We start from the raw sequence: 11,869 nt of genomic DNA on the forward strand, positions 1-11,869 counted from the left end.
GTTGAGGGGGGAGAGGAGAGAGAGAGAGGGAGCGCATTGTCCAGTCAGAAGCAGAAATGCATACAGAACTGTCAGGTGGCAAAAAGTTTGTCCTTTATTGTTGAGGTTTAACAGTAGATGATAATACTGAACTGAGATAATTGCCATACTGTATCATTGTACGATGTCATTTTATTCTACCTAGGTTGCCTCTCCTACAATTTCACTAGAGGGCGCTCTAATGCCATGGTAGTAAATATGTCTGCCAGATGCTGCTGTTGCTGTTCTACACAGGCTGAGTGGCTCTGTGGTAATATCGGTCTGAATGGCGGTATAAAAACTCTATGATAACTCAGTGTTTTGAGGCCATTGCTGATGATGAATCAGAAGAGAGCTTCTGATGAGATGAAAAGGGTTTTATTTTGTCTGTGTGTTTTCTGCCCCGAGCTCCCCGGGGTTGTCTGGAGTCAGAGAGCATTCCATTCGCTCTGTTCCACTCATTATTATGAACCGTCCTCCCTTCAGCAGCCCCCATTGATATCTATGTATGTGGCATGTTATGTCTGTGGCCTCACGTGTTAGCTCTAGTGGCGTGTGATTTGTGTGGTTGTTGTCAGGGCTAATGCTCAGGAACTTAACTTGTCGCCCTCATAGCTGTGTTTTAATTACGAGCTCTCCATCTAGTGTCATTTTTAAAAACTTGTTGTTATAAAAAACACTGTTATATTCTGTCATAAAGAGAGCATGTTCAACTGAAAGATGGAATCCTTCGTTGCTACATCCATTTTTGGACGTATTCATGAATTCTATACACCCATTGATTCTTGAATATAACTTAGAAATGCCTTGTGAGTTTAGTTCAACAGTCGTACCCCGTCAGAACCCAAAATACAAGTTTGTTTTATTCCGTTTGTAATCAATGTACACGTGAACAAACACTGTATATTCTAAAAACATGGTTAAAACTATCACGTTGATATCATGGATGGTCAGTCCTTGCATCCGTAGGTCTGTCTATGAATTTGAGAGTGGTTACATTTCTTCAGGCCCATCCCTCAACTTTTTACCCACTTTGTTATTGTTTCCATTAAGGAGTCTAGCTTTACACGTTTACCATCTCAAGAGGTTAAATAAAAAAAGTACTATAGTAAGTGCCTATTAAGTGCCAAATAAAGTAACAGGGTTGACCATAACAGGATTGACGATTTCCTCTTAAAACAGCCATGAATCCCTTTGTGAGAGGGGAAATGAAAGCTTGTTGTGTGTAACAGGGGCAATTGAATGTAAGATTCACAAAAACATTTCAATAATAAAAACATGTATAACCTGTCTATCTATGGTTAACACGGTTGACGTGTTATCCTCGACACGTTCAGTTTTCCACCACAAAACACCCAGAAAATGGCCAAGAAGACAAGATCCAGCTCACCTGTTTTTACACTATGATTTGATGTGACTATTAGATGTTCAATGTTTCTTTGGAATAAAACAAACAAAAAAGGAATAGTATTACCGTATTAAAACGAGTTCAGTTCATGTAACACGGTTGACCTTAAAATGAGGGACAGGTTGTTGTTGGGTTTTTTACCTTAAAAATGAATCACTAATCACACTAAATAAATGATGAAATGATGATCTTCAAAAATGACTTTGTCGAAAGCAACAACATAACTAGAGCTTTATAACGGTGGTGAGAACTTGGAGACATTTTAGGGTTAAAATGTCCCTCTGGGGATGCACAGAGAATGCACAGAGGATGCACAGAGGATGCACAGAGGATGCACAGAGGATGCACAGAGGGACATTTCAAAATGCTGAATTTTGGCACTTTAGCAAGTCTTTATTCATATTAAAGATCAGATGTATTAAGTTCTCCATGTGGTCTATACTAAAGGGAACTTCATTTAATATAACAGGCTTTTCTTACTTAAAATGTCAAAGGGAAGCAAAAGGCATTCATTTCGTGGAACGACTCTTCTGACACTATGTGCTTGTGTACCTTAACATATTTCACGGTGACGTCCCTCTGGGCCTGATCCAGTTCTTCATAGGCATGGCAATTGTGCCTCATGGGAGTTATACCTACTGTCCAGTACTGTCCGGCTAGAGGCCTCTGTGAGGAGGGAGTGAGGGGTAACAGTACCACCCAGATACAGGTATCTGATATCCACCCAGATATCTTCTGCACTCCTATTAATTACCCACAAACTAATCCCTGGAGTTTCACAGGTTAATGGGATGGGATCAGAGACTGTATAGTTAAGCTGATCCTTGTCTCCCCTCTTCTCACTGGAGCCCCACTCAATACCCAGACCAGACCAGTCTAACCCAGACCAGATCAGCCTAACCCAGACCAGATCCGTCTAACCCAGACCAGCCTAACCCAGACCAGCCTAACCCAGACCAGCCTAACCCAGACCAGACTAGCCTAACCTAGACAAAGACCAGTCTAACCCAGACCAGACCAGCCTAACCCAGACCAGCTTAACCCAGACCAGCCTAACCCAGACAAGCTTAACCCAGACAAGCTTAACCCAGACCAGCCTAACCCAGACCAGCTTAACCCAGACCAGCCAGAAAAGAGGATGCTAAAGGCTCTGTCTTAAGACATGTCTAGTCGAGACTCACACCTACTCACACCCTCAGACGACTGAAGACTCTGACTTAAAGTTATGTTGTTTGTTTTGTCCTTGTCTGCTTTTTTTGTGATCCGTGGGAGACAAAATGGAAGCCAAAGTCAAGCCTTTTCGGCCCAGTGTCTCTCTCTGCTACAGTAATGTTAGGCTTTTGGTGAGAAACTGCAGCTCTTTACGACTGCATGGAGTCGACAGGTCTGAGTGTTGCAAGGAGATATCCGGGCCCTGTGCGTGGTCGGAAGAGGGTGTGTCTCGCTATCCTGCAGTGGATTCCATTTACTACATCAAAGAGGCTGTCTGCTCTCCTCTCGCCCAGGGAAAGACATTTCAGTGTGGAGTTTAGTTCTCACTGGGGATCACAGGAAAATTAGGTTAGTGTACTGCACTTTAGTTCTGAGTGGAGAGAAGAGAGAGAATAGAGGAGAGAGGGGGGAGAGAGAAGAGAGAGAAGAGAGAGAGAGAAGAGAGAGAATAGAGGAGAGAGGAGAGGAGAGAGAAGAGAGAGAGGAGAGAGAATAGAGGAGAGAGGAGAGGAGAGAGAGAGAAGAGAGAGAATAGAGGAGAGAGAGAGGAGAGAGGAGAGAGAGAAAAGAGAGAGAATAGAGGAGAGAGAGAGAAGAGAGAGGAGTCTACTATTTTCACAAGACTTCTTTGTACTTAAAAAAACTAAATATAATAATACATCAAATAATCAAAGGCTGACCTCCTTAACTCAACCAAGTCCTCAAATACATACTGTCATAACAATTCCACCTCCCAGAGCCCTGCCTGCTGTAAGAATGGCCTGGTGGTTAGGGGGTGTTTGACTGCTGCCTAATCTCCCTCTCTTCTTCTCCTGTCCCCCATCTGTCTTTCTATTACACCAGTATGTTCTGTCTGGGCCACTCCTTATCAATAAAATGACTCTCCAACACACTCTTCGGCTGTTTTGTAATATTCCATATTCCACAGCCAGGACGGTAAGTCCATCCATGTGTTATCACATCGACTCACACAATTTAGGCAACCGCAACAAAAACTGGCAAGCATACATAGCAATCTGTGTCTCATGAACGCACCTGCTATGTAAAAGACAGAGGGTGATACATGTTGCAAGACATGACCAGCATGACTTCACTGCACGTACTTCACCCCATCCGATTTTATCTCCGGATATCTTGGTATGAACGCGAAACAGAATTTCCTGTTCAAGCGTAACTCAATCTTGAACATCCGAACATTATGTTTGAGGTGTGACGCAAGAATTGCGAGAGTTAGCCCCCCAATATGAGCACCAGGTGGCAGTGTTGCATTCAAGATGCGTCTCCCAAGCCAGAGCCCCCGGGAGCTGCTAAGAGATACAAAATCCATATTGTGTCAAAGGAGCCATAATTAAATCCATCTATCAACTTGTATTTATATCCATCTCATTCCTCTGTGTGTCTGCAGGAGACAGATGGATTTTTTTTTTTTTCACCCGATAGAACATGTTTTGACTTCGGTCTCGCGGGACTGTTATGTACTGATTTTTTTCTACCCTTGTCATCCTATTAATATCTTAATAAGTCATATCTGCAACAAGACAGTACAGGCTGACATCACAGACGTTCCAAAACAAGTGAGGATGGAGATATTCGCATGTGGGTTTAGAAAGCGGGTGTCAAACCTTCGACTACTGACGGTGACGCACAAAACCAGTAACCTTGGGCCCTTAGCCTGCACTTGAATGCAATGCTCAAGTGAGTCAATGTAAGTGAAGGCAATGTTACAAAACCACTTCAAATGAGTCCATTATGCGGATCTAGTTATCCTTACGTTACATACGGTGTATGTTTAGCACATCTGACGACATGTACGCTACAGTAGATTACTGCAGCACGTAGACAGGGCCTCTACTGTCTTATCTCCTGAGCCTGTGTTGACCGCTCAGTGTGAGATAAATGTGCTCGGTAGCCCTTCACTAACACAGCGACCATGTCCGCTAGACACCACTGAGCTCTGGAGCCACAGCCACTCAGGACAACTACCAATCGTGACAGTGGTTCACAGTAAAAAAAAATAAAAAAAATCTCTATGTACTCAAAGGGTTGCGAGGATATGTGAAGAGCAGGAAGTGGGCAAATAAACAGGGGACGAGGACATTAATCTGGACAGGCAGAAGTGTGGTGTACTTTAGTAGTGGTGGAGGAGGTGTGGAGCTGAGAAACAGCCTTGGGGCATTAGCTGACTGAAAAGAAAGACCACTGCAGTAGGAGATTAGCTGGACCACAGTGGATTTTAGTGCTGGAATATCGGGTGTAGATTTACCTAGGGGTAAGCCTTGGGGATAAGACGAGGATACTTGAGATGAACCTGAGGTGAGCGTGGTCAATCAGACAATTTATACTGAACCACTGCTTCAGGGTACAGGGACTCTGAGAATGAATGACACCCCATGTATGTCCATAGACCATCACCCCCCCCCCCCCCCCAGCACTGTATAAAGTTGAACGGCTTTATCCCAAATATGAAGAAATAAAAAATAAAATAAAAAAGCTGCAAAGTGATTTAGTGTTTCTGTTTATTTTGGGAGAGCCTTTGAAGATGAAACAAGTGCATTCTGGGCCCCTTTTCTCCTCCCTGCAGACATGCCTTCTAAAGGCTAAATCACACTGCTCAAAGCCCATCAGCGATGAAACGAAAGCAGCACTGACTCCTGGGTCCATATATTTAGAAAACGATTTCTTAATGAGCATGATGAGACACAATATGCTCTTAACTACAGGGTGGGTGTCATTTCAATCATAGAAACAGAATTCAAAAGAATGGACCTATCCCTTCAAACCACTGCAATTTAGCTGGTACTCACTGTCTATTCTATTATCTATATTTCTATAGGTTTCCTATGAGGGATTGACAGTTTAATTTAAAACAGTGGATATTTCCACTTAAGTCAACATTCTCTGATGTGTGGACCTCCAACCATCTTTGTGGTACCATTTGAAAGTCAACATTTTCATTTTATTTAAATTTGATCAGCCTAAACATGACACTCAAGATCATGCTGCGTCTCATTTGATGGCGGGCACAACACAAACACCTCAGATGATGTCAAATAGGATCTAAGCTACAACATATATGAACATTAAAAAAATCTGAGCCTTTTTATTATAAAAAAATATATATATTTTAAAAACCTTCAGTTTTTTTCAAGAAAATGTAAAATAGTTTGTGAGCTTACAAATTATACCAAATTCAACCATTGATATTTTTCAGTGATGAAGTCATGGATGTCTCATGGCAGTATGCAAAATGGGTCACCTGTGAGTAGCTCCATCTCCTGAATGTGTTTTGCACACAGGTCCAAAAAGTCACTTACAACCATGGGCAAACAAGTATGGAAGGTTTCATTGGAATCAAAAAGGGTCCAATCAGAAAGTGTTTTGAATTCATATGGAACGACCCTGAGTTTGTCATTTCTACAGACACAACTTCTTTTCAAACTCACAAAGAAATAAATGTGTATATATATTTTTGTATCCCTGGATTAGGATCAGTCTGTGGGTGCGTGCATGCAAGCGTGTGTGTGTGTATCATGTGTGTATTATGTGTGCAAGCATGCAAGCGTGTGTGTGTGTATTTTTTGTGAGTGCGTGTGTGTGTGTGCATTCACGTTTGTGTTTGTGGGTGTGTTTGTGTGTACAGCGTATTTGTTGTTTGGTCCTGGCTGTAAGAACAGTATCTAGAACCTCCAGCATCACCTGGTAGAGGACTTCATTTCTCATGCGTCACTATTCATTTAGCTTACTGGGAGAGATGTACAGGTGTTAAGCATCAAACACCTCCCCACTATCTTTCCATGGACATTCAGGGAATAGTACTGCAGTCATTTAGATAAATAGATAGAAAGATAGATAGGGGTTTTTCTTTGTTTTCCATGTGATATTTCATAGTTTTGATGTCCTCACTATTATTCTACAATGTACAAAATAGTAAAAATAAAGAAAAACCCTTGAATGAATATGTGTTCTACAACGTTGGACCGGTAGTGTAGATAGATATGTACTGTAGATAGTACAGTACACAATCTTCCCAAGTGTCTGAATTCATCTGGAGTTTATATGACATAACACGAGATGACAGACACATTCTCCTCTCCTTCCTCTCTCTAGTGAGAGCTCTCCCAGATGCTGAGATGAACTTGACCCTACAGTCTGCTATCCTTTACTTCCTCCAAACCACAATCCTGCTTCATCCACCCTTATCCCTTCTGCCTTATTGCCTTTTTTGTTTCCTGTCAAAGTTGCTCTTTTCCTGCCATTTAAAAAAAATGATTTCTCTCCTAGCTATCATTCTTGTTTTCAGGGTGCAGTGTTGTAGACTCGGCATGATGTAACAGAACAGAGGCGTATCACCACGGCTATACACTCTGTGCCAGCCTATTACTGGTGAGCTGAGAGAACAATATGACCAATCCCACTTAGGAGGTTCAGTCTCGTCTTGAGGGCCAAAAGAGGCTTTCAGGCTTATTAAACAAATCCATATCTGCAGCCTGTCTGAGAACGAATACTGTCAGCTCCCACAGACCAGACAGACACACCGAGTCAACGTCACAACCACTCATTCTCAATATTCAAGAGAAGACACGCTGAGTCAACGTTACAATCCACTCATTCTCAATATTCAAGAGAAGACAGACACGCTGAGTCAACGTTACAACCACTCATTCTCAATATTCAAGAGAAGACACGCTGAGTCAACGTTACAACCACTCATTCTCAATATTCAAGAGAAGACAGACACGCTGAGTCAACGTCACAACCACAGTCTCAATATTCAAGAGAAGACACGCCGAGTCAACGTTACAACCACTCATTCTCAATATTCAAGAGAAGACACGCTGAGTCAACGTTACAACCACTCAGTCTCAATATTCAAGAGAAGACAGACACGCCGAGTCAACGTTACAACCACTCATTCTCAATATTCAAGAGAAGACAGACACGCCGAGTCAACGTTACAACCACTCAGTCTCAATATTCAAGAGAAGACAGACACGCCGAGTCAACGTTACAACCACTCATTCTCAATATTCAAGAGAAGACACGCTGAGTCAACGTTACAACCACTCAGTCTCAATATTCAAGAGAAGACAGACACGCCGAGTCAACGTTACAACCACTCATTCTCAATATTCAAGAGAAGACACGCCGAGTCAACGTTACAACCACTCATTCTCAATATTCAAGAGAAGACACGCCGAGTCAATATTCAAGAGAAGACACGCCGACTCAATATTCAAGAGAAGACACGCCGACTCAATATTCAAGAGAAGACACGCCGACTCAATATTCAAGAGAAGAACGTAAAGAGTAAAGGTGGAAATCATTATCTAAAGTACAGCTTCATTTCCTGGAATTCAAGTGTGAAATGAGGACTGATACTGCTTCTTTTAGAATAGATGGAAAGACAGCCTTTGTATATGTCACTATGTTTCGGAATGTCATACGTTACCTAAGATCTATGGTACGCTTTTCTTACTGCACACCAACCATGTGGGCCTGCCTGCTGGAGACCTCAATATTGATTCTGTGACCTTAGAGTTTTCTCATTTCTTTAGGAAAGCGATGGTGCATTGTTTGTTTACTCTCTCATTGATTGACGGTAATAACTTTCCCATTGAGCGTAGGCAGCTGTCACCTCGCTGAAGGAAATACGAGCTTTCCCCGCTGGTATAACAGGGAACTTCGATTTCCTGTTTGTGAGAACGTCAAATATTTATTCAATCTGAACAAATGTGGATAGGAACGACTTAGACTCAGCCATCATCTCTATACTCTCTCCTCAGCCCATAGCCAAGAAGACATCTTCCTGGCCATTCTTTTATGGGGGAATGGTTTTTATACGACACATACTTATTTTAACATCCTGTGCAGCAGGAGTCATGTTTATGGGCCGGTTGGTCTGTGGCTCATTATGATCTTGTGACCTCCTGGGAGAGGTGGGGAAGGGGTTAAGTGCTGCCAAAGGTCAGGCTAAGGTTAAGGCCACAGGTCACATGACTGCTGCCAGATAAATCACTGGGAGGAAGCAGTCGAGAGAGAAAGAGCGAGAGAGGAAGAAGAAGAGAGAGTAGAGTGCCTGCCGGTACTGGTGAAGCGTTTTACACCCCCTCTGCCGAGTGTAAAACTCTGTGACACCGGCTCAGAGTGCCTGGGGGAAGGAGTTCCTGTGATCCTGACACCGAGTGACGGGCAGGACTGGGACACCAGGGCCTCTCAGTACCTCCCCCCTGGAACCAATGGGCCTCAGTGTAAAACTGCAGCCCCACAAATCCTGCCGCACAATCACACTTCATTTCGTTAGTCCCAAGTGGCTGGTTTGTAGATGGTTTGTAGATTTTCCGTAGATGTTCATTAACTGCCAACGAAATGTCTAATCAACCTAAACTTAACCCTTACCCTAAATCGTATTTTAAACCTAACCTTAACTTTAGCAAGCAGTTGATTATCAACATATATTTGTTGATAGTACACTCTTAGAAAAAAGGTTCCAAAAGGGTTCTTTGGCTGTCCCCATAGGAGAACCCTTTAGAGCCCTCCATGTAGAGCCCTCTTTGGAAAGGGCTCTACCTGGACCAAAAGGGTTCTACATGGAACCAAAGGGGTTCTACATGGAATCAAAAAGGGTTATTCAAAGGGTTCTCCTATGGGGACAGCCGAAGAACCCTTTTAGGTTCTAGATAGCACCTTTTTTTCTAAGAGTGTATAACCATCTGCAGATCGTCTATATGGGACCGTACAGATCACACATTCAGTCAGAGACTGATGCAGGGTGTGCAATAGGACCGTACAGATCACACATTCAGTCAGAGACTGATGCAGGGTGTGCAATAGGACCGTACAGATCACACATTCAGTCAGAGACTGATGCAGGGTGTGCAATAGGACCGTACAGATCACACATTCAGTCAGAGACTGATGCAGGGTGTGCAATAGGACCGTACAGATCACACATTCAGTCAGAGACTGATGCAGGGTGTGCAATAGGACCGTACAGATCACACATTCAGTCAGAGACTGATGCAGGGTGTGCAATAGGACCGTACAGATCACACATTCAGTCAGAGACTGATGCAGGGTGTGCAATAGGACCGTATAAACCAGTTTAACTCCCCCCAGTGGTCGGGAGGCCCATCGTCAGCTTACCTGCTGTGTTGCTCTGATCCTGTGGAAAGTTCTGGAAGTCTTCATCTTGCCCAAAGAGCTTTGACGACTGAGATCTGTGAATGTCTGTATCTTTTAATCATTTTGTCAGTTGGATGCCTTAACTCCTTCATGAGTTTTGAAGCACAGCATTGGTCCGGGTAGCCTGCGTAAACTCATTCTCTATCGGTGAATGCAGGCAGGCTCACTATACTTTAAATGCAGACTGTGTCCCCTTCCACTGTATTGGACTTGACTTTGTGTCTAATAGTTTTCTATGACTTGATCTACTGTTCAGACTAGCATGAAACGATGTCAATTGACCCCTCATTAGTGCTCATTAGTGTAACGTCTGAGGAGGGCAGAGGAGAAATACACAATTCTAGTACAAAGGTCTTGGGACAGTGCCCATTGCTTACTAGGCTATATGAAATAGCTGTGTGTGCATGTGGTGTGTGTGTGTGTGTGTGTGTGTGTGTGTGTGTGTGTGTGTGTGTGTGTGTGTGTGTGTGTGTGTGTGTGTGTGTGTGTGTGTGTGTGTGTGTGTGTGTGTGTGTGTGTGTGTGTGTGTGTGTGTGTGTGTGTGTGTGAGTGTATGTGTGCACGTGTGTCTAAGTGTTGCGCGTACGTGTGTGTGTGTGTGTGTGTGTGTGTGCGTGCGTGCGTGTGTGTGTGTGTGTGTGTGTGTGTGTGTGTGTGTGTGTGTGTGTGTGTGTGTGTGTGTGTGTGTGTGTGTGTGTGTGTGTGTGTGTGTGTGTGTGTGTGTGTGTGTGTCAAACCTCTGGGGCACACTACTAAAGATTTCCCCTTCATGTCATCAGATGGATCGGGGTAATGTAAAGTAACGGTATAAAAAATGCAGTTAGAGGGGGAAAAGCTCTTGCACAAATTGTCCCTGTATGTCAGTCATATTTCTTGTTAAGCATTGCCTGTAAATCTACAGTATTTACAGTCCCCCCCTCATATGTTTATGTACTTGGCTTTATAGTCCAGCGTTTTAGATTTGAGATAGAATGTTTCATATTAGGTGACGGTACATAATGGCAGCTTTTATTTAAGGGTATATCCATACATATCTGATTTAATGTATTGTTCCATTTGGGAGTCATTTTTATTGTAAGAATAGAAGATGTTTCTGAACACTTATAGATTCATGTGGATGCTACCATAATTAGAGATAATCATGACTTAACCGGGAATAATAATGAGTGAGAAAGTTTCCGAGGGAAAAAGAAAAACATTTTGTTGTTGTTGTTTTACTCGCCCTCTTATTGGTAATGGTGAGGGGTTAGCATGTCACTTTCTCACTCATCATTATTCATGACATGTTCATGCTTTTTCTTAATCGTGGTATTATCAGGGTTCATTTAGAAGTGGTCAGAAACATCTTATCTACTCACTTAGAAAGAACATGACTCCAGTCATCATTCACCATTCACTTCCTGTTGGGAAAAACATGAAACATAAAACCAAACACAACCAAACAAACTGCAAATGCATCTAACGAGTGTGTAGAGTCTAACGCTTGATAAAGTCATTGGGTGCTATGAATATGGGACCAAATACTCAACTTTGGATGTTTTTAATGCACTAATTCATAAGGATAGAGTGCTTCAATTTAGGCTATCACCCAAAATAAAGCTTTCCTGTTTATCATTAAAAAAAACAATAGTAATTGTGATGATGAATAAGCACGTCTGATAAGCAGAGGTCCCAGTCCTGACTTCCTGATTTCCAGGCCCTATTTCAGCCCACACTACACCGCCACCTACCTCACCCCTCCATCGATCCCCCCCCCCCCCCCCCCATCCCTCCTACGTGCCGGTCCTCCCCCAGGATCGGCCTCCTTCTCAGTGACTCCTGCGGTGCCTCCCTGGCTCCCCGGGATGTTATCCTGGAATACATGAATTAATGATAACAGGACAGGCTTCACAGGCAGGTGCTCCTATTCTCTGTTCCACTGTTACACAAGCAGGTCTGCAGCCCTTACCTTTATACCTTACACTCTCTGTACCTGTCTACCATCTAGCACTGAGCCCTCTCTCCACCACCGCTGCTGCTCAACATATGGTGCAGCGAGGAAGTACAGGA

General features: G+C 43.1%; 1 long non-coding RNA gene across 1 annotated transcript; it reads right to left on the bottom strand.

Moving 5' to 3' along the window:
• Positions 1-863: 863 nt before the first annotated feature.
• LOC139574240 (uncharacterized) lies at positions 864-3,819 on the bottom strand. Its single transcript, XR_011674741.1, has 2 exons — positions 3,674-3,819; positions 864-2,964 (listed from the first exon to the last, which is right to left on the bottom strand). It is a non-coding gene; the product is annotated as an uncharacterized lncRNA (long non-coding RNA).
• Positions 3,820-11,869: the final 8,050 nt, after the last annotated feature.

This window comes from Salvelinus alpinus, chromosome 4, assembly GCF_045679555.1.
Source record: "Salvelinus alpinus chromosome 4, SLU_Salpinus.1, whole genome shotgun sequence".
Classification (NCBI taxonomy): Eukaryota; Metazoa; Chordata; class Actinopteri; order Salmoniformes; family Salmonidae; genus Salvelinus; species Salvelinus alpinus.